This window comes from Pinus tabuliformis, chromosome 8 (genome assembly GCF_031772625.1).
Source record: "Pinus tabuliformis cultivar Carrire ecotype Pingquan chromosome 8, CPIR1, whole genome shotgun sequence".
Lineage (NCBI taxonomy): Eukaryota > Viridiplantae > Streptophyta > Pinopsida > Pinales > Pinaceae > Pinus > Pinus tabuliformis.
The window spans coordinates 1,981,843,820-1,981,865,442 of record NC_142294.1 but is presented as its reverse complement, the minus strand read 5'-3'; positions in this window follow the sequence as shown (position 1 = coordinate 1,981,865,442).

Genomic DNA, 21,623 nt, shown 5'->3' with positions numbered 1-21,623 from the left:
TCTGCGTAGAAGTGGACCTAGAGGAGGGGTTACCAGAAGCCATCAAACTCACTGTAGCTGGGTGGACGCATGTCCAGGAGTTGGACTATGAACAGTTACCCTTTAAATGCAGACATTGCCATAGTCATGGCCATTTTGCAAAGAATTGTAAAAAGAGAGCAGAGGAGAAAGCAGACAAACAGAACGGGGAACAATGGACCCTAGTCCAGAAGAACGCATCCACAAAAAAAAAGGAACTGGCAAAGGTAACACGGACGGAGGCCCTAGTAGCAGTAACGCCAAAAAGGAAATGAAAGTAAACCCAAATGGGACAGAAAGGGCTCAGATTAATCAAGCCATCCCATCTCGGGAGAATGAAGAACAGGCGGACATTCCACCTTTAAACAAGGAGGTAGGGGAAGCAATCCAGATCGAGGCCAACCAGGGCAGCCCCTCCAATCCCTCATATGCAGAGATGGAAAGAAAAAAACCAATGGAAAGCTCAGGTTCCTTGGAGGATGAAACCTATGAGGACAAACGAAAAAAACTGGAAGGAAATCCCGTAAAGAAAAAAGGAAGGAGGAGGCAGAAAGACTCAAAACACAAGGAAGCCAAGCTACCATAGAAATGACCATTGGGCGAAACATCAGACCAAGGCCCTCCAAGGGAGGGCTCAATACCCCCTCAAGTAAATAATGAATCTCGTCTCTTGGAACTGTAGAGGACTGGGGAACCCCTCTAAAATAGAAGCAGTCAAGGATCTTATGAAATCGGAGCCCTCAGATATCCTCATGCTCCAAGAGACCAAAATAGAAGGCTATGCCCTTCTAGAGATCAGCAGCTCAAAGTGGAATAAAAGAGCAGGCAAAGCGGTCATCTCAAGGGGTACTTCTGGAGGTCTGGCAACACTCTGGAACGATGACCTTTTTCAGCTGAAAAACCACAAGGAAACACGGCACTGGATCCATACGGAATTGATGCATAAAGCAAGTAAGTTGTCTATTTCCCTTTTCAATCTTTATGTCCCTGTTTCTTATTATGAAAAGAGAGAATGCTGGAACTCCCTCTCAGTATTTCTAGAGCAGACATCCCCCAGCAATATTATCACAGCAGGGGACCTCAACATCATTATGAAAGCGAAAGAAAAGAGGGGAGGGACAAGTAACAGAGACCCCATGCTAGATGAGGTGGAGGAGCTCTTTCAGCGCTGGGATTTGCTGGACTTCAATCCTATCAGAGGCATTTACACCTGGACCAATAATAGAGTGGGAACTGATCATATCTCAGCACGATTAGACAAATTCATGGTACAAAGCTCCATAATGATGAATAAAAAGATAATCACCACTAAAATTTTGCCCAAACTAGCTTCGGATCATAAACCTATTCAGCTTCTCCTGGAAGATGAAGAAGATCTAGGGCCCATTCCTTTCTGATTCAGCCCCCTGTGGATCGAGAAGGAAGGCTACACAGAGACAGTAAAGGTAACTTGGGACAAAACATTCTCGGGATCCCCTAGTTATGTCTGGGAGCAAAAGCTAAAAGCAACTAAGCAGGCGCTGAAGAACTGGATAAAGAGACCAGGACCCTCTCCTACTGAGCAAAGAAAGGAGTCAGTTCATGCATTGCAGACTTTGCAAACAGAGATGGAAAACAAAGAAATCACAACAGAGCTGCTGGAGAAAGAAACAAAAGCCCAATGTTCAGCACACCAAACTTTCAGAAAGGAGGAAGAATACTGGCGACTAAAATCTAGGAGTTTATGGTTGAAGGCTGGAGACCGAAACACCTCCTACTTCCACCGACAATATAGAGCGAGATTGATTAGGAATCACATAGCAGAAATTAAAACATCAGAGGGTATCGTTTGCAAAGGATTTAATCAGGTCAAAGCAGCAGCAGAAACCCACTTTAGGAATCTTTACAGGGAAGAAACCCATAGCAATGATGAGGAAGTCGCTGATTTCATTGCCAATATCCCCACTGTCATTAGCCCTGAAGAAAACGTAGCCCTCTGCAGGCCAATCACGAAGGAGGAAATAAAAGTCATCTGGTCCATGGACGCAGACAAGGCTCCCGGGCCTGATGGATTTACAATCCATTTCTACAAGTCTTGTTGGCACATCATTAAAGCCGATCTCTGCAAAATGATACGCTGGTTCATGGAAAAAGCCAAGGTAGGCGGAGGGACAAACTCCACTTATCTCGCTCTAATTCCCAAAGACATCAATCCGGAGACATTCGCAAGGCTCAGGCCGATATCGTTGTGTAATGCTTCATACAAAATACTAGCAAAACTGATTGCAAACAGGATTAAGCTGTTGTTAAAAAAACTGATCTCTGCCCCACAAGGCGGTTTCGTTGAAGGCAGGTATATTCTAGACAACGTAATCCAGGTTCAAGAGATCATCCATTTTAGCAAGCAACGGAATGAAAAAGGCATGCTCGTCAAGTTAGATATGACAAACGCCTTCGACAGAGTGGATCGCTCATTCCTATACAAGGTCATGCTCTCATTTGGCTTTTCGTATCAATTCGTCAACCTCATCAAAGCCTACATAGAAAAACCAAGGATCGCCCCATTAGTCAATGGCCGCCCCACGAATTTCTTCCAAAGTCAGAGGGGCATCAGACAGGGATGTCCCCTCTCCCCATTCCTGTACATCATAATGGCGGAATCTCTCAGCCGAAAACTTACTGCTGAAAAAATGAAAGGCAACATCCCGGGTCTTAAACCTTTCCACGGAGCCGAAGCCCAGAATCACGCGTTATTCTTTGATGATTCACTTCTTCTAGGCGGAGCCTCTATTAGAATTTCCAGAGCCATAAAAGCAGTCCTCGATAATTATTGCAGAGCCTCTGGGGCATTAATAAATGAAAATAAAACTGAAGTTTATTGCTGGAACATAGATCAGAGGGAGCTCTCTGACATAACCACTCTCCTCGGTTTTAAATGACAAGCAAACTGGGAAAGATTCAAGTATTTGGGCCTCCCCATTATTTCAGGAGCAAATAAAAGATCGCTTTGGAGTGAAATAATCTCGAAAATAAAAACTAAAATTTCAGTGTGGGGAGGCTATTGGCTAACGAAGGGAGGCAAAGTAATTTTAATCAAAGCAATGTTGTCGGCGCTACCAATCTACCAGGCAGCGTTCCTCTTAGCTCCAAGAAATGTGGCGGAGCAAATATCCAAACTGCTCAGAGACTTCTTGTGAAAGGGACGAAAGGGAAACGAAAATAAAATGCATCTGGTGAACTGGGACGTGGTTAAAAAATAAAGGTAGATGGAGGGCTGCAAATCAGAGATCCAGCTCTTGTAAATTTAGCACTGGGCGGAAAAATATTATGGAAGCTGATCCATGAACCCACCCATCCGGTTAATGTAGTGCTGAGCTCTAAGTACAGACCCAACAAATCCCTTAGCAATCTTCAGAATGCAAACGCAGTCAACAGCACGCAGGTGTGGAAACTATGCTGCAGGAGCAGTAAGTTCTTCAACAAACAGGCCTACAAGATCCCGGGCAACGGCAAGCGCACCCATCTGTGGCTTGATAGAATTATGGGGAAGGAACCCCTGAAGGACAATGAGGACATAGCTGGCCTCAGGGACTGGCTGAAGCAGGCAGGAGTTAACACCATATTCGAATTGTCAAAGTGGGATCATCGTGGAGATTGGGCAGGATGGGATTTCCATGGAGTCCCAGAGTGGTTAACTCACCAACAAATTCTGCTGGAAGATTTGCTAGAGGAAGCAGTGCCCATCAACAGAAACATGAAAGACAAATGGGGATGGGGTCATTCTGGAGTTTACACGACAGAAGCAGGATATAGAGCATTTCAGGCTTCAAGAAATAGCAGTCAAACCCCGGATTTTTGGAAGAATGTCTCGAAACCACTAGCCCTTCCAAAAGTGAACTTCTTCTTCTGGACCCTGGCTCATAACAAACTCTTAACTGGCGACAATTTGGAAAAAAGGAATATATCAGGGCCGCACAGATGTGTACTATGCAACAGCAACTTCGAAACAGCCCAGCACCTTTTCTTGGAGTGCAAATTTGCAAAAGAGGTATGGAGTATTATTTTACATGATTTTCAGATTATTTTGCCTTCACAAATCTCTGTTGTAGACCTATATGCCACTTGGAATAGTTTCTATCCTAAGTGCATCCCCTCCAAATCATTCTGGAAAAAAATATGGACAGTTATCCCAAAGTATGTGTGTTGGCAGCTTTGGCTAGTTCGAAATCAGCAGATCTTCAGAGAGATGAGGCACACTCCACTGCAAGTCGCAGCAAAAGCTAAATATTTTCTACTGGAAGCAGCTCAACAGCAGTATTTTAAAGAAGATCCATTGTTATTGCCTGAAGAAAAAAGATGGCTCGCCCAGCTAGAGCCCAGTCCACACAAGCAGCTCCTCTCCCCACAGAAGGCAAACCAGGAATGGCGCATAAGAGATGAAGATGACAAATTCCAACTATGGTGGCGGACACAAAATTTAACCACAATCTTCTTCGATGGAGCATCTAAAGGTAATCCCGGAGATGCAGGTGCGAGGGGGGGTCATATACTCCACTGACGGGACTTCAAAAGACTGTTTCAACTAGGGATTAGGCCAGAAATCTAACAATCAAGCAGATATTCTCGGGCTACTCAAAGCCTGCCACATTGCAAGAGACAAAGGAGTCAAAGACCTTCAAGTTTTTGGAGATTCAGAATTAATAATTAAGAGCCTAAAGCTGGGAAAGTTATTTAGCAATGCCAGCCTCAACAAAATACTGGACAGATTGAAGAGAGTTCTTCTAGACTTTGATACATGTAAGTTTTATCATATACTCAGAAAGTCAAACGGTGAAGTGGACCAGCTGGCAAACAAAGGCAGCTCTCTGATGAAAGGACTGCTAATTGTAAACAGTGAAAGCACTGTACAAATGCCCTAAAAATCAAGCAGATCTAAACCAGCAACAGATAGAAAGATGTAATGTAATTGGAGTTGCTTGGGCAAAGACCCAAGGATTTTCAAATAAATAAAATCATAACCGTTTTAGTTAAAAAAAAAAAAAAAAAAAAAATTGTGAATTGATCCTCAGAAGCCTTTTTATCATTAAGGCCTTTATTTTCTTCATTTTCCTTCAAGTTTCCTCACATGCAAATCTATGACCTTTCATCTCCCTTTTTTCCTGTTTTCCTTTATTTCATAAATAAAATGCCAATTATTGCCACTTTGCCTTTGCCAATTTCCATAGCCATAAATAAATCACCAGTGATACCCATCACTATATTTTACCCAACATTCCACTTGGAATACATGTCCCATGACCTTGGTATTATTTTATTTACATAGAAAATCGACCAGGGGTTGTTACAAATAATTTTTATATTAAATATGAGAAAATAATAGAAAAATAAATCAATATATGATGATGATGATGATTAATGTCCATTAAGACCTATATGGCCTACATGACTTTAAGAAGGTAAGATATTAAATAGATTTTTAAGATTCTATTTATATGCTAAAAAAGAAGTGAGAAAAGCGTTCCTAGATCGCCATAGTTTTGTTGAGTTAAAAGTTCAAGAAGGTTGGTAGTGTGACAAATATTTGGAAAATTAAATCAAATGTGAATATAAGATGGAAAATTTAATAGAAAATGTTTTTCATCTTGGACCTTCATAGAATTGCATAGGTGACAAAAATTTTCATCCCATGGTGTTTTAGGTGTCAAAATTTTTCATTTTATGGTGTTTGAAACATCCATAAGATTGCACAAGTGAAAAAATCTTTATCCCATGGTGCTTTCGGGAATTGACCAACGTCTATAAGATTTCACAAGTGAAAAACTATTTATCCCATGGTGTTTTGGGAATTGACCAATGCCTAGTTTCACTGTGAAACTCATGAAAATTGGTTCCAAACTTGGCAATGATCACTTTATTCTTTACAAGACAGAGATAATTTTGGTTTTCTAGATTAGAGTTGATCACCTCTTTATAATATCCTAGTTCCTAGTTTCCCTTTTCCCTCCAACTCTTTATTTCCCCACAGTTTCTCCCTTTTTCCTCCAACTCTTTATTTCCCCATATTTCTCTTTAAATTTAGGGGAATAATATTTTTAATATTATCTAGTTTTGCAAGATCTTCTCTTTTTTTTTAGAGGTAGTTCATGGGTGGCCGCTACGTCCATGGAAAATCAGGGCAGATCAACCCCAAAGGGAATCTTTTAAAGCCCATTGGCCAGAATAGCAGGGCCTAACCTGAAGCGCGTCAAGGAGAATTCAATCTTTTAAAGCCCGTCGGCCAGAATAGCAGGGCCTAACCTAAAGCGCGTCAAGGAGAATTCACCCTTTTACCTCCCAATCGGCAAGGTACTTAATAACGGGGACTCGACTAGTTGAGCTAACACTTGGGGCTAAAAAGAGATATTTTGGTCGAGCCTAACCCCAAGGGTGTTGAAGCGATTTGACCTTGTGACCTCCCAATTGACAGGAAACTTAGCAACAAGAACTTGACCAATTAAGCAATCTCTTAAGATACAAGATCTTCTCTTTATTTCCCAATAATCTGATAATAAAATTACATTACCTTTATCTAACTTAAACATTTTTATTATTATAAAAATTTAAAATTAGTATTAATATTTTATGCAATGAACTAAAAGATTATAAATTTATAAGATTAAATTGAAATTTAAAAACTTTAACGACCACACACATATCAAATAAATATTTAATGGACATAAAGCAATTGGTTGAATTTTAAACAGATTATGAAATTTAACTTTTTATATTAAATATTTTTTTGAAATCATTATTATAAAATATTATTTATAAACTTGAATATATATATCTATCTTATTGAATATATATATATATATATATATATATATATATATATATATATATATATCTTACCAGATTTTATATAGTAGTTATTTTCTGTTTCTTGGGTTAAATATAATTAAAGTAAAGTAAAAATATTGAATTCAAGTTAGTGTTAACATCTAGTCAAATTAAGTTTTATTGATTGATAAATTGAGATATTTTGTTAATTGTAATTATGCATTGTTTGTAAGTATGAACAACTTTGTTGCTAATATTTTAAAAAATGTAAGATAATAAATAACTTTAAATATTATATATTTCGTGATTCCATAAAAGATAACAATAAAATATATTATTTAAATTCATCATACCTTGCTCATTATCTAAATTTAGGCTTCTATGATCTATAACATTGATTAAGGAAACCTTTCAGAAAATGATGTGATTATCATCTAAAAATTTCTTTAATCTTAGTCATTAATTAATACTAATATTATAAAAGAACTTAAATATTATTACTTCATGATTTTTTTTTAAATTATAGATGAGTTGTCTTTAAGTGTATTTTTTTGAAAAGTCTTCTAGTTTATTTTCTGATCTAATTTGGGTAAAATTAATAAAGCGAATAAAAATGGCAATTTATTACTTTTTTTGAATTTATTTTATTTGCTAAAACAAGTTTTTGTTTTATTTTTTGTTTATTTTTGAAATTTTAATTATCTAATCCATTTCATCTATAAGTTAGACTAAGCTAGTCTAACTTATAGACAAAATAGACTTTTTCATCAAAATCGAGTGAAACAACTTCAAGAAATAATGTGGTTTTTTATTGTTTAAAATGTATTTTTGAATGCATAAATGGATTCAACATAGTAAAAAATTTCTGAGGCACTTGAATTATTCACATTAAACAAATTAAACTCAAGTTTTAAAAAATCCTTATTAGATTTTGGTTGAATATCCAAAAAAAAAATGTCGTGAAAATGTCATTTCGTAAAGTTAGATTAGGCCTAAATTAGACTATCTTATTCAAATCCCCCTACACATGAACACATGCTTACTAATTTCTCTTGTAATGAAAAACTATGAATCCATAGTATCTATTTCCTATCCCTCTACTAACATCTTTATTGCCTCCAATTATGGTTTCCCTACCCACCATCAACATTGACAAAACTACACCCTCTCCCCAAAATTAAATCTATATTAAAAAAAATATCACTAACCTCCAAAACTAAAATTTCAATAATAATTATTATATTATTTTACGAGAATAAGAAAGAAAAATAACATTACCAACACTGAAATTATAGAATCAAGGTAACCAGAATCATCAGCCGAATAATAACAATGGAGGCAATCAAAATGCCACAAATTATCCTCAACATCATAATTCCCAACCAAAACTGGGAAAGAACCCTAAGCTTCATATGAACCATCCTTTCTCTCTTTATGAGATTTATGGACATTATACCCTAAGCTCCAAGCCGGTCATTGCGTTGCATTTTCTTTCCATGTCGATGGGACCCACAATGTTGACAGAATATGGTGTCATTCCTTCCCACAGAGTTCTCACTTCGTACATCAAATTCACTTTCTTTCCATCGCTGAAGATGCGCGCCATCCAGTTTCTTTCCATCGCCAAATCAATGATACTCATAATATTGATTCTCCACTGTGTGATTAAATGGTGTCATTCCTGGCAACTCCTATTTCCAACCTCATAGCCTCAATGCGGGGCTACATGCACAGGAGATAGGAGTTTATAACACGCGAGGTGGGTACTACGCCGTTTTTTTTTTATTATCTAAACGCGAGGTGGCTATCTCCTGCACATGTAGCCCCGCATTAATGAGGCTATCGGGTTGGAAATAGCATTTTCCGTCATTCCTTCCCACTGATTTGATGGGATAGGTCCCGGGAGGTGAAAGAGGTTGGAATTTGACGTGGGTTTGTTGAAAAACTCAGCATTATCTGTTAAAAGTAAACTGAATTTGTTAAAATATATTTTAAAGTTATTGTGGCCGACAATTTGAATGGTACATTGGATTTCAAATTCCAATCCATTCCTTACGATGTAGCATTGATATGATGAGACGGGAGGTGGGAGAAACGTCGGCGGTGGAACGCATTCCACAGTAAGATGCGGACACAAATCTGTAAAAGATGTCGATACGTACGAGGCTCATGTCGTATTACATCTTTTATATTTTTGGATGTTTTGTCTTTTTCCCACCGCTGAGTTGAGTTTACTTAAGGGTCAGAGTAGGAAGCCAATAAAGTCTTTAACTTCTTTTATAAAAGTAATATTAAAAGCATAAATAATATATTACTTGTTTTGAATTTATTTTATTTGAGTGGTACATTGGATTTCAAATTCCAATCCATTCTTTACAATGTAGCATCGATATGATGAGACGGGAGGTGGAACACATTCCACAGTAAGATGCCGACACAAATCTGTAAGATCCCATGTGAAGGTATCATCGTCTTACATCTTTTATATTTTTGCATGTTTTGTCTTTTTCCCACCGCTGAGTTGAGTTTACCTAAGGGTCAGAGTAGGACGGAAATAAAGTTTTTAATTTTTTTTTTTTATAAAAGCAATATTAAAAGCATAAATAATATAATTTTTATTTTAATAATTATTTTATTGTGAAAAAAAAATATTTATTTTTATGTTAAAAACTTAAGTTATATATATATAGGTAGAGAAGGGTTAAATGTTAATAAATATTTAAGTAGGGTTTTTTAACCATTTCAATTTAACAATGAAGGAAGATGAGGATGTTAGGGTTTGGCCTAATTTTTTTATTAATGTAATAAGTTCAAGGGGTTCGTAAGAGTCTTGATTAGTTAGTTTAGTAAATAAAACTCGTAAGTGGTTATCTGCATTAATGATGATTATAAATTGTTGATTTGTATTATAAAAAAAGGATTATAATTAGTTATTTCAGTTAAAGAGGATAAATAAACGAGTCATAGCTAATAAATAAAGTGGTTAACCCATACTATGTAAGGGACCACGAGTAGAACTACATATAATCAAAGATAGCAAGGGATGTATTGTCTTGTGTTGTGTAATTGAGCTCTACTCTACTAGAGGTTGCCCCATCAAAGAGGCAAGTGAACAATATTGTTGCATATCTTAAAAGAATATTTCCATTTTCTATCATCTGATTATGTTATTTTTTGTGGTATCTCTGGCATATTTCGCACTTTTGATATTTTTTGCATGTTGTTGGCAGAAAAATAATGGATGGGTTGAGACCCTTGGTTCTTGCACAATGGGAAACAAAGGCTTTGTCATAGTCTAGCATAACACTGACATTTTCACCTCATCTGGGAAGAATAAGACATCTCACCCGAGGCGTGTTGCAACCTTAGTTAGTTAAGAGGCTGGAATCTGGTATCGGGATGAACCACATGGAGCTTATCAATACCCAAGAAACCCAAAATTATAACAGTTAGAAACCAAATCATAACAGATCAAGAGCACAAAGAGAAGGAACATTATACAGGTACAAGCATATTAAATTTTTTAGAAAGCCACATAAATCCATACATAAAGGTTTCATGTATCCCTTTAATTTCCTCTTCTATTAATTTCCACAACATTACAATAGTACATCTGGCTTGGAAACCTCATAGACATAACAAGAAACTAGCATGATAGAGGAATACATAAACAAGATAATATAGAACAATGCGGGCTCGAACGGCTTCGTAACAACATCTCGATATCCTCTCTGACTCTCTTCCCCCCTCAGCTTTTCTTCTCGACCTTCTTTTAACCCTAAGCTTGCTTGAACTGCTACTTCTCCCTCGAATGCTCCTCCTTTCTCCTCTTTCGGCTACCTTTGTTGCTCAGTTATGTCTGCTTCCTCAGTTGTTAGCATTCCTTTCAGCTCAGATGTGGTTGTCTGAGTCCTGACTTCTCTAGCCATTCTTCCACAACTGTTGGTCTTTGGTGGGTCCCTTCTCCTTCTCCAGATCTCTCCTCCGCGACTTCCCAAGGTTTATCTTTGGAAAAATGTGGTCAACCTCCAAACGTGTCAAAACTTGGTTCTCAAAACGAAGGACCCAATAGGCCCTGAGTGTCGCGACCTTAGTTAGTTAAGAGGTTGGAATCCCTATCAGAATGAACCGCATGGAGGTTATCAATACCCAAGAATCCTAGAATTATAACAGTTAGAAACCCAATCATAACATATCACGTGCATAAACAGAAGGAACATTATATAGCTACAAGCATATTAAAAATTTTAGAAAGCCACATAAAGCCATACAAAATGATTCTCATGTATCCCTATAGTCTCGTCTTCTGTTAATTTCCACAACATTACAATAGTACATCTGGTACGGAAGCCTCATAGACATAACAGGAAACTAGCATGATATAGCAATATATAAACAAGATAATATAGAATAGTGTGGGCTCGAACGGCTCTGCAACAACATCTCAGTATCCTCTTTGACTCTCTTCCCCCCTTGGATTTTCCCCTCAGCCTTATTTTAACCCTATGCTCGCTTGGACTACTACTTCTCCCTCAGATTCTTCACCTCTTTCCTCTTTTGGTTGCCTCTATTTCTTGGCTACATCTGCTTCCTCGGCTATCAACATTCCTTTCATCTCAGCTATGCTTTCTTGAGTCCCGACTTCTCTGACCATTCTTCCACAATTTTTTGTCTTTGGCTAGTCCCTTCTCCTTCTCCAGTTGTCTTCTCCATGACTTCCCAACGGTTATCTCTGGGAAAAATGTGGTCAGCCTCCAAATGTGTCAAAAATTGGTTCTCAAAATGAAGGACCGAACCGCAGTCCATTGGCTCATCCCCGAGTCAATCATTTTTTGGTATTAGTGGTGCTACTGATGTTGTTGGCACTGCCTACTACTGTGGTGTTCCTTCCTGCGTTGCTTCTCCTTATTTAGTTGCTTTTCTTTAGTTGGTTCCTTCAAATGAAGGACCCAGCTTGGGGATGGACTCGATGGTTGCATTTCTGAACCATGTGTACGTATCGAGAGTTGCTTTCCATGTGCCTATGAGAGTTCCTGCCTGATCAAGGAATCACATCATGAGTTCGGCATTAGGATGGGCAAGGTAGGTCATCAAGAGAGTATTCCACTAGGTCTTTGTTTCCTCATTGATCTGTTACAGTGTTTCCAAATGAGCTTGTGTTGGTGGCCTAAGGTCCTGGAGTAGACACTTGGACTTGTCTAATTCATCTTAGAGGTGTTGGATTTGGGTTTCGAGGTCTTCCACCTGTGCCAGAAGTTCCTTTCGCTGGGTCTTGTCTCAGTTACCAATGGTTTGGTTAAACAAATTATTATCGTGCTTGAACAGAGGGTAAACGGATTTATTCTTCCTCATCAGGAAGCTAGACCAATCATGAACTTGTCCCAAAAGGACTTGAGCTTCCTCCCCAACTTGGATGATAGAGGCTTTCAGACAAGCCACTTCTGCAATTTCAGTTCAATTTCGTCGGCATACTGGGTAGCAGGATCCAGTAGTTCCTTCTAAGTGGCAGTAATACTTCCTTTAAGCTCTCAATTGGTTGAGACAAGGTCAGTACAGGTTACTTTGATGTGCTTGCAACATTCAAGAAGAGTGCAAGTCGAGAAATATTCCAGGGCATCTATAACTTCCTCTGCAACCGAAGGCCATAGATCTTGGAATTTTTCAGTAATTTGGTCGAGCTTACTCTAGAGAGTCTGTTTCTCCTGGAGGAGATGATCTCATTCTACCACAAGGCCAATAATTTATTGTTGTTGTTGTTCATGTTCGACAACCAGAATGTTGTGCAACACCTCTATTTGGCATGCATCTAGTTGAATGAAACTAAACTATTAGCCCGAGGACCAACCCTCGAGGTCATCGGGAATCATTGTGGAAGGTCTAGGGAATGGACTCAACAATGGTTGTCCACTAGCAACTGATTTCTCAGATTTCCCTTGGGGAAATGTCTCAATCTGCAACTGTATGTGGAGCAATGTGGACCAGGATGGAGTGCAGCGATGACGAGGGGATGGATCAACGGGTAGGGGAAATGAGTGAAAGGTCTCTGGAGAAGGATTATCAGGGCCCTTTAATGGACCTGATTCAAGTAATAATGACAACATAGATGTATGGACAATCTCCGTTCTTAAAATATGATTTGTAAGTGTTGCATTCGTAATTTTAGTAATTGATTAGGTAAAAGAGTCTACCTCCATTTCCGTTTTAGTACCAAGCAGAGTTCTAGATGGAAATATGTCGGATATGGTGGTAGATATGGAGATTGTGCGAGGTGATGGATTGCACAACCATGGTGATGTGGCGAAGGTGGATTTTCTTAAGTGATGGGTGTGCTGGTGTGAGAATGGGGTTCTTCATCAGTAAGATCAACAACTTGGGTGGAGGCAGTCATAGTCATTTTCTTAGGGACAGATGGTGGTTTGGTGGTAATAGGCCGAGGATTCAGAATTGTAGGTTCAGACTAAGAGTGTGTGCCTGCTATAGGAATGGAAGCAACAAGAGGGCTACAAGTCAAAGAAACAAATGATCTTGAACTATGAAATTCAAAAAAAGTAGGGAAAGGCTTACTAAGGTGCCAAGATTCACCATATTTTCCTACAAGGACTACATCTGTGTCTTGAGCCTCTCGATGACTAGTTCAGTGTCTCCTCGGAAAACCACTTCATTGATGCTGTATGGGTTTCGCTAAGTAGGGGTTGAGGCACCATTCCTCCAAACAGTTATTTCCTCTTCCCCTCTAAAACTTCACTAGAAATCCCTGACTAGGAAAAAACTTTTGTGTGGAATGCTTCCTTTGTTAACATAAAATTTTGGGCCCACATCTGAAATGTGTTGGGGTTGACACACTTCGGTCGTATCCAGGTGCTACCATGGTTGATGACAAACCAAATATCCTTTGAGTAGTCATCAATGAGTGATGTTGGGATTCTTGATCTAGCCCTAGTGACCTCCAACATTTTCCTATACCATCTAATAAAGGAAGACTCGTTGATTTCTTTGTTTCTAGGGTCCCTAGAGGTCTACCACGGTACATATCTGAGAGCAAGTGGACGGTATTAAGTAATTGTTTCCATCTCTTTTCCCTTTGGTGGGCACCATTTCCACATGGCCAATGTAACAACGATATATTTGTATATAAAGTGAGCATCCCTTTTATAAACGTATTCACAAGCATCAAAAAGTTCTTGTAGCAAAAAACTACACCAATTCAACTGCATTCCTTACACACCAGCTTTCGTAACAAAAATGTTGTCTAACATGCACTTGCCTCTCAAAAATTGTTGCATGAGTGTTATAGACATTTTTGTGCCTTACAGCTCTAAGCATGAAATGTCCATAAACCAAGGGATCCTAAGTCCCTAAAAGTGTTGTTCCAACTCCTAAAGAAACAAGGTCAACAAATTACATCTTCTCCCAGAAGTTCTCCACCAGAAACTGCTCAGAACTAGTCAAATCAGGATCATTTCAGTTGCTCCACTAGCTAGCTGCGTTGCAAAGCACCCAAATACACTAGCTAGGTGCGTTGCAACGCACCTAAATGCACTATCAGGGTGCGTTGAGCGGGAAATGACAAGTGGCAGAGTCATTCCACGAGGTGGAGAGACAATGGAAGCTTCCAGAATCTTTCCCAATGACACTTGCCTCACTGAATTCGACCAGTGATGAGTAAGAGGCTCTCAGTCTCCAAGTGGAAGCAAGAACTGACAGAGAGAAGCCACTAATCAATTCATGAGCTGACTCATCCTCTTTGCATACATCTATATATGGATCCCTCACCAAGAGATCCAGGGGCTGGAATTTTGTACATTGCAGAGAATTGCTGTTGGTTTTGAGATAGATATCAGAGTATTGGGTGATTTATGCTTTGTTGGAGGTGAAGAGGGGATTCTATGCTGGGAGGTTGATGCTGGATTAGGAATCATCGGTTGTAACTCCTCCTGGATCTTCTTGTTTTATCAATAAAACTATTTGAGTTTCTCCTACATGCTTGTGTATCATTGATGTTTGTTTACCTTTGCATGTTTAGCTTAAATCTGATCCTAAGCTATTTATGAATATAAATCTATGTCTTTGTGTAGTTTCCTTCTTCTGTGATCTTCCAGGAACTTGGTGACGTTGGACAAGTAAGGGAGCAAGTAGCTGGAAGCTGGCAAAGAGGAGAGAGATTGGATCAAAGGACTAGCGCAAGACACAGGTTGGTTCATCCTATTCCTCTTCATTTATAGTTCATAAAGGAGAATAAGAAAGTAGTTTTCCCTGTTTGTTTTTGAGGTCATTGCCACAACTCAGTGGGATAGGGTCGTTCTGAATAGACACTTTTCCCGTTAACAAAATGGCGACTCCGCTGGGGATCGTGTCTAGTTAGTTTGTTTGTGTTTCTCTTGTTGTTTGTTTCATAAACTTAGAAGTAGCGAATCGAACTGAATTTGCCATTAACAAATGCAAAGTAGACATCTGTTGCTTCAATCCATTCACTGGATCTGTTTATGATTTGAACAGCTGATTCACAAATGATCTGATTACCCTTTGTGATAGCTCTTAAACCTCTTTTAAATCAACCCTCTGATTGTGCATTACTGATTGCTTTTACTCGGCCAAAAACCATAGATTAAACTGCAAACCGTGACCCAGAACCCGGATAGAATTCTCGTTTCTGCCCCAGCGCAGGCTCTGTGAAGAGATTCTGCATTTCAGCGCAGTTCCCGAGAGGGAAACCTGCGTTGCAATCCAATTTCTCTGTGTAGCAGGTGCGTTGATCAGCCTAGCCTTGTGCAGCTGAGGTTCTTTGCTCAATTTTTTCAGTTTTGTCTCTGATTTTTGCAGCCTGTGATCAGTGTGTGTGTCTGTTTAAAAGCCCCTTTTCTTTGCCTTAATTCTGCCTCAGTTGTATAAAAGAAACTGTATGTGTTTTTGTGTGTTTGTTGCGTCATTTACAGTTTCCCATTGCAAAAGTAGAATAGTCATACTGTCGTCCTTTGATTTAGATCTGTCGTAAGTGTCGATTTTGATCTTAGGAGAAAGTTTATTTGTTGTTGACAGTTGATTATGCTTTTACTTTTGCCTTTGGCTTGAATTTGTGAATTTCTAGTGTCGAAACAAGTGTTTATTTCAAAATCATAAAGTGTCGTAATCGTCTCTACCTTTTGATTTCGAAAAGAAGCTTGTTTGTGTTTTTCACTTGAAAACGAATTAAAATTTGTACAACAACTTTCTTTTTAGGCATCAATATTAAGAAAGTGAAAAACAAATACATGCACATGTGCATTTGCATATTGACAGTCTGTTTGGCTTGATTTAGGAAAAGTGCATTTACAGTGTGCTCTTTGCTCTTTGAGAAAAGATTGTGTCTTTCTTTTCCCCTTGTAGCTAGGATTTTCATTGCTGAAAAGAGATAAAAGCTTGCTTATCATCTTTAGATTGCATTTTAGGAATTACATCTACATCTCGTGGTGAACCCAAAAGGCAAACTTCATAAGAAAGATCAACCTAAAATAAATTCAATGAACTTAACAACGCTTTGTAACTTAACGCACAACATTTAGAGGTCTAGGCTAGAGACGTATTCCGGCATCGTAAAGCCTGGTAACTATTGTCCTCACTGATGGTTGGGTGATTCCTCCACTTTGAGACGATAAGTGCCAGTACGGACTTGTGCTCCCACGTACTGTCGAGTATATATTGGGAGACCCCTATAGGCATAAAACCTTTATCCATAGGAAGCCGTGTCGGCCGCCCTACTGATCGCAATGCACCGAACACAGCATTCGGGAAGATTGACTGCCGTACCGTAAAAAGTATTCTGCAGTTTTGTGATTGGTTTGGTACTCCCTCTATCTAGACCTCCAGAGCAGTCCCTTTCGTTCCTTTTCAGACTCCTTAACGGAAAAGGTCCATCTGAGCACTTGTCACTTCAGGCTCATTAAAAATCGAAGGAGACTAGAGTCATCTTTTGTTTTTTCTCGACTCTTAAAAACTGAAAAAACAAGTTGTGTCAAAGCGTGTTAAAATTTATTTTAAACGGAATATTCATACCCTTTTCCTACGTTGATCTTTAGGTTGAGAAAATGGAGCCTACCAACCAAGGAATTCCCCTTGGTGGAAATCCTAGTCCCTTCTCCTCTTGGGGAGATGTTGGTGCGCCCCATATGGCCACATTGTCGCTTCCAGGACTGACAATTGGCTTGCCAATATGGCTCTTCTCAACCATTGTCGTTCAGAACACCACTATTCCTGAACAATCGAATCAGCATTTAAACGAGTCCAGAGTTACCCACCAGCCTTCTACCTCCTCTAATTCTTCCTCTCCTCCTTCCTCTTCACTTGACGGGACTGGTAAAGCTAAAATCCAAGTTCCTAAGGAGAAGAAGGAAAAGAAGAAGAAAGAGAAAAATAAGAAGGAGCCAAAGGCGAATGGGGGAAAACGAGTGTCGTCTAACGAAAATCCACACACAGCACTGACCAGGCCTAAATCGCCATGTGTCATTTGCAGAGGAGACCACCTTCACAGAGATTGTCCTTGCATCCCACGGATACTAAGGGACTGGTCTCCTCATTTGCACAATCAGATGTCATCAACCTCTGGAGATCATGTTGAAAGCACACTATCAACTAGTGAAAGTGAAGCCCCAGGACAGAAAGGGAAAGCTAGATTTCCTTGTAAACTGTGTGAAGGCGACCATGCCCTCCACCGTTGTCCCTTCTTAGACGAGGCTAAAAGAGTTTTGGATGATCGTCCGGTTTCACTGTTACGACTTCCTCCTGGATATAAAAAACTCTTGCCGAGTCCGTCACTAGTTGAGAACCCAGCTGGCCCGCTCAAGTGGTCAGCTGAAGCGCCTATCATTGAAGATAAACCAACTTAATCCATACCAGACGAAAGTCAAAAGGTCGAGGCGGCAGTTGACCCGGTCTTGCCTTCAGAGGTTTTATCTTCGAATGATACAGTCATTGAAGAGAACAAGGATGACACCGTCCAAATTCTCTTCATCAACACAGACTCCGACGAACATGGGGGCAATCCACCCATTCCTTTACCGCAGGAAGGAAGTTCGTCAGAGCCATACCCGGCCGTCTACTCGGTCCCACCTCCAAGCAACCTAGTTGTCTCCTTCGATTGGAATCAACTAGGCAGACCCCGCCTACCAGCAAGTGTACCATTCCGAATTATCGTTCAAATATATAGAATGGTCATGGCTGGTACCATCATAGATGAGGGGGCTTCTGTGAGTATCCTTTCCTCTATTGCTTGGAAAGCGCTTGGTTCGCCATCGCTGTTGCCTGAGATGAGAAATCTGACAGGCTTTGATAAAGGAACTAGTCGACCTTTAGGGATCCTTCCCGATGTGCCCATAACATTGAGAGGGAAGACAGTTCACATGAACGTCATGGTAGTTCAAGGACCCTTGGATTATAACCTACTCCTTGGACGAGACTATATTTATTGCATGGGAGCCATCGTCTCCTCACTCTTTAGAGTAATGTGTTTTCCGCACGAAGGAAGAGTGGTCAAGCTCGTGGACCAGCTTTCATTTCCCGGATCACGCATAGCAAATAGTCATATACCGTCCCTAAATGGTCTTTTCACGCAAGAAATGTCTCAATCCCTAGTCCGTCCTCCCGATGAGCGCGAGTAATTCGGAGGGATATGACTGAAACCCAGGGGGCATGCATCATTGTCTGCTTCGGCAGGAAAACTTCGGATATAGAGTAGGTTTCCGCGGGAGAATATGACTAGTCTGTACCCCGTCCGTCGGTGGAAGAGGGGTTATTCTAGAATAAGATTCTCTTGTCAAAGTTATGTGAGTTGGCGAGCGTCGTCGCTCACTTTTGTTTATCTCGGTAGACATCGCCGAAGAAGTGTTTTGTTTACGCCGTAAATAGAACAATCTTTGGGTAACCTGTAAGAGGTAGTACCCTTCCTGATAAAACGAATGTTTTGTCAGCTCGAATAAAGGGTGACCCTTCCTGATAAAACGAATGTTTTGTCAGCTTGAATAGAGGGAGACCTCGAAACTCTGTTTTATACCTGGGGGCATGTAAACCTTTTGGAGTGCAAGCGATGGGCGGCTATTTATTTTTTAAATTTTTAGGACCTCTAACCCTTTAAACTCGTAGGATTAGTCGTCACCAAACTTGCATAAAGAAAGGATGTGGGGCAAAAATCTAAAAGTTGCCGTTTTTATATGAGACATTCTTATCATATGACTGGATTAATCGAGCAGTTTTAGCACATAGTTCAAGCTCGTTAAAAAATAAACATAAGACCGAGCAAATGTTTCCACCCGTGTTTAAGCTCGTTAAAAAATGAACTATCCCCCGGTAAATAACCACCGTGAATGAAGCATTTTCAACCATTAAAGCCTTGGTCGTGTTTGCACCGTCACCTCCACTTTTCCATTGGCCGATCATTCACCTCCATTTGATTGTTTACCCATTTTTGAGGAACAGCTGCGAAGAGTGATTTCACTAGCCATCCTTGTGACACTGCCGTGATTGGAAAATTCCAAACCTTACCTGGAATCAGCTGCTACCCATTTTATCACTCGTTCCTCAAAAGATGAGTCTTCTTTAAGCTCTTTTCAACTGACTCGTAAAATATGAAAAGATTGCCGAGTTTTGGCCTTCCAGCTCGTTAAAGCGACAGGAAGTGCTATCCCTCCTCTAGATTTTAATCTTTTTGGACCTGAGGGATTATTGCACAAAAAGATCGAGCACTTGTTTTTTTCGGCTCGTTAAAACTATCGAAAATTCATCCCTTCTGTATTGTTTTATACTTTTTCGGACTTAAGGGATGAGATGACGAAAAAGGAACTTCGAAGTTACCTTTACGTACCTTTTCAGACTCTCTAAAAATGAAAAGGACCGAGTTATCTTTGTCGTTAGACTCGTTAAAAAGATTAATAGCGACAAACTTGTCTTTAGGCGAGAACGAGTTTCACTATCGCTAGGCTCGTTAAAACATAGCGATGGGTTTGCCCGAAGGGAAAATTATAGAACAAGCATATGTTATCCTCCTCAAGCTTGACAAAAATAAAGAGGTACTGGTCAGCAATGACTGGGGAAAAATTGGGAAGAAAACTCAAAGAAACTTTATTGGTAGCAAGTCGCTCTTGAACATGACACTTCCACTCCATGCCTGAGTCGGGTTGGGTTGTTTCATTCACCGGTCACATCACCATGGTCACACCACACCATCCATATTTGGGGTAAATGCTACCAATCCATCACATAAGTGTCGCCGACATGTTGAAGAGAAGTCATCTAGAGAAGTCACCTGTGTCCCATCCACTACCATACATTATACTTCATTCTTTCATGACCGCCACCCTGAACCATATATCATCAGATCGTTTTCACCTCCATCAAAATCATTTGCTCCGTTCCGTGTCATTGATGTGGGATTCATTAAGGCCCTCCTTTGAAGGATCGCTTCTTGTCGACATCAGCTCATTATCCAAGAAGTTGATCTAGGAACACCCCTTCAGTACTTTGAAGCTTGCATTCCTCAATGGCAAGTTTCTCACTTCCGTACATCAATGACCTTCGAACGAAAGATTTTGCGTGGTGTTCGACGCCAAGTCCTTTATTCACACCACGTGAATTGTACTGCAGTACCTTGAGGGTCATTATCATTATCGGTGATTCCTCTCGCGCTTGTTAACAGTTTACATCATTGACTGGTAATCAAGCAATGTCTTTCCATGTTCGACTTCAAAACATTTCTCACATGGATCAACTTGTACTTTGAGTGAAGATCGGACGAGATTGAAGACCCCGGACCTAGTTTCATCCATCCGGGCTGCGATATATATTCAGGAAAAATAAAGACATTGAAATGTACAGCATTGCAGCACAGATAATCATCCTACCAAAAGGATGATGACTCCATCCGAATCATCAGTCTACCATCAGACGGTTGTCTGTCCTATGTACATGAAAATGAATTTATAAAGCTGAGCATGGGAATGCCCGCCTCAGCTAGATCATGAAAAGAGTATGAAGATAATGTATTGTATTGTATCTTATTACAGGTCTCCTCCTAGCATTGAAAGAACTTCGGATCCTCCTAATAAAGCATTTCACCCGATAAACGGCCTCATACTTTAGGGGGCAACTGTTATAGACATTTTTGTGCCTTACAGCTCTAAGCATGAAATGTCCATAAACCAAGGGATCCTAAGTCCCTAAAAGTGTTGTTCCAGCTCCTAAAGAAACGAGGTCAACAAATTACAGCTTCTCCCAGAAGTTCTCCACCAGAAACTGCTCAGAACTAGTCAAATCAGGATCATTTCAGCTGCTCCACTAGCTAGCTGCGTTGCAAAGCACCCAAATACACTAGCTAGGTGCGTTGCAACGCACCTAAATGCACTACCAGGGTGCGTTGAGCGGGAAATGACAAGTGGGAGAGTCATTCCACGAGGTGGAGAGACAATGGAAGCTTCCAGAATCTTTCCCAATGACACTTGCCTCACTGAATTCGACCAGTGATGAGTAAGAGGCTCTCAGTCTCCAAGTGGAAGCAAGAACTGACAGAGAGAAGCCACTAATCAATTCATGAGCTGACTCATCCTCTTTGCATACATCTATATATGGATCCCTCACCAAGAGATCCAGGGGCTGGAATTTTGTACATTGCAGAGAATTGCTGTTGGTTTTGAGATAGATATCAGAGTATTGGGTGATTTATGCTTTGTTGGAGGTGAAGAGGGGATTCTATGCTGGGAGGTTGATGTTGGATCAGGAATCATCGGTTGTAACTCCTCCTGGATCTTCTTGTTTTATCAATAAAACTATTTGAGTTTCTCCTACAT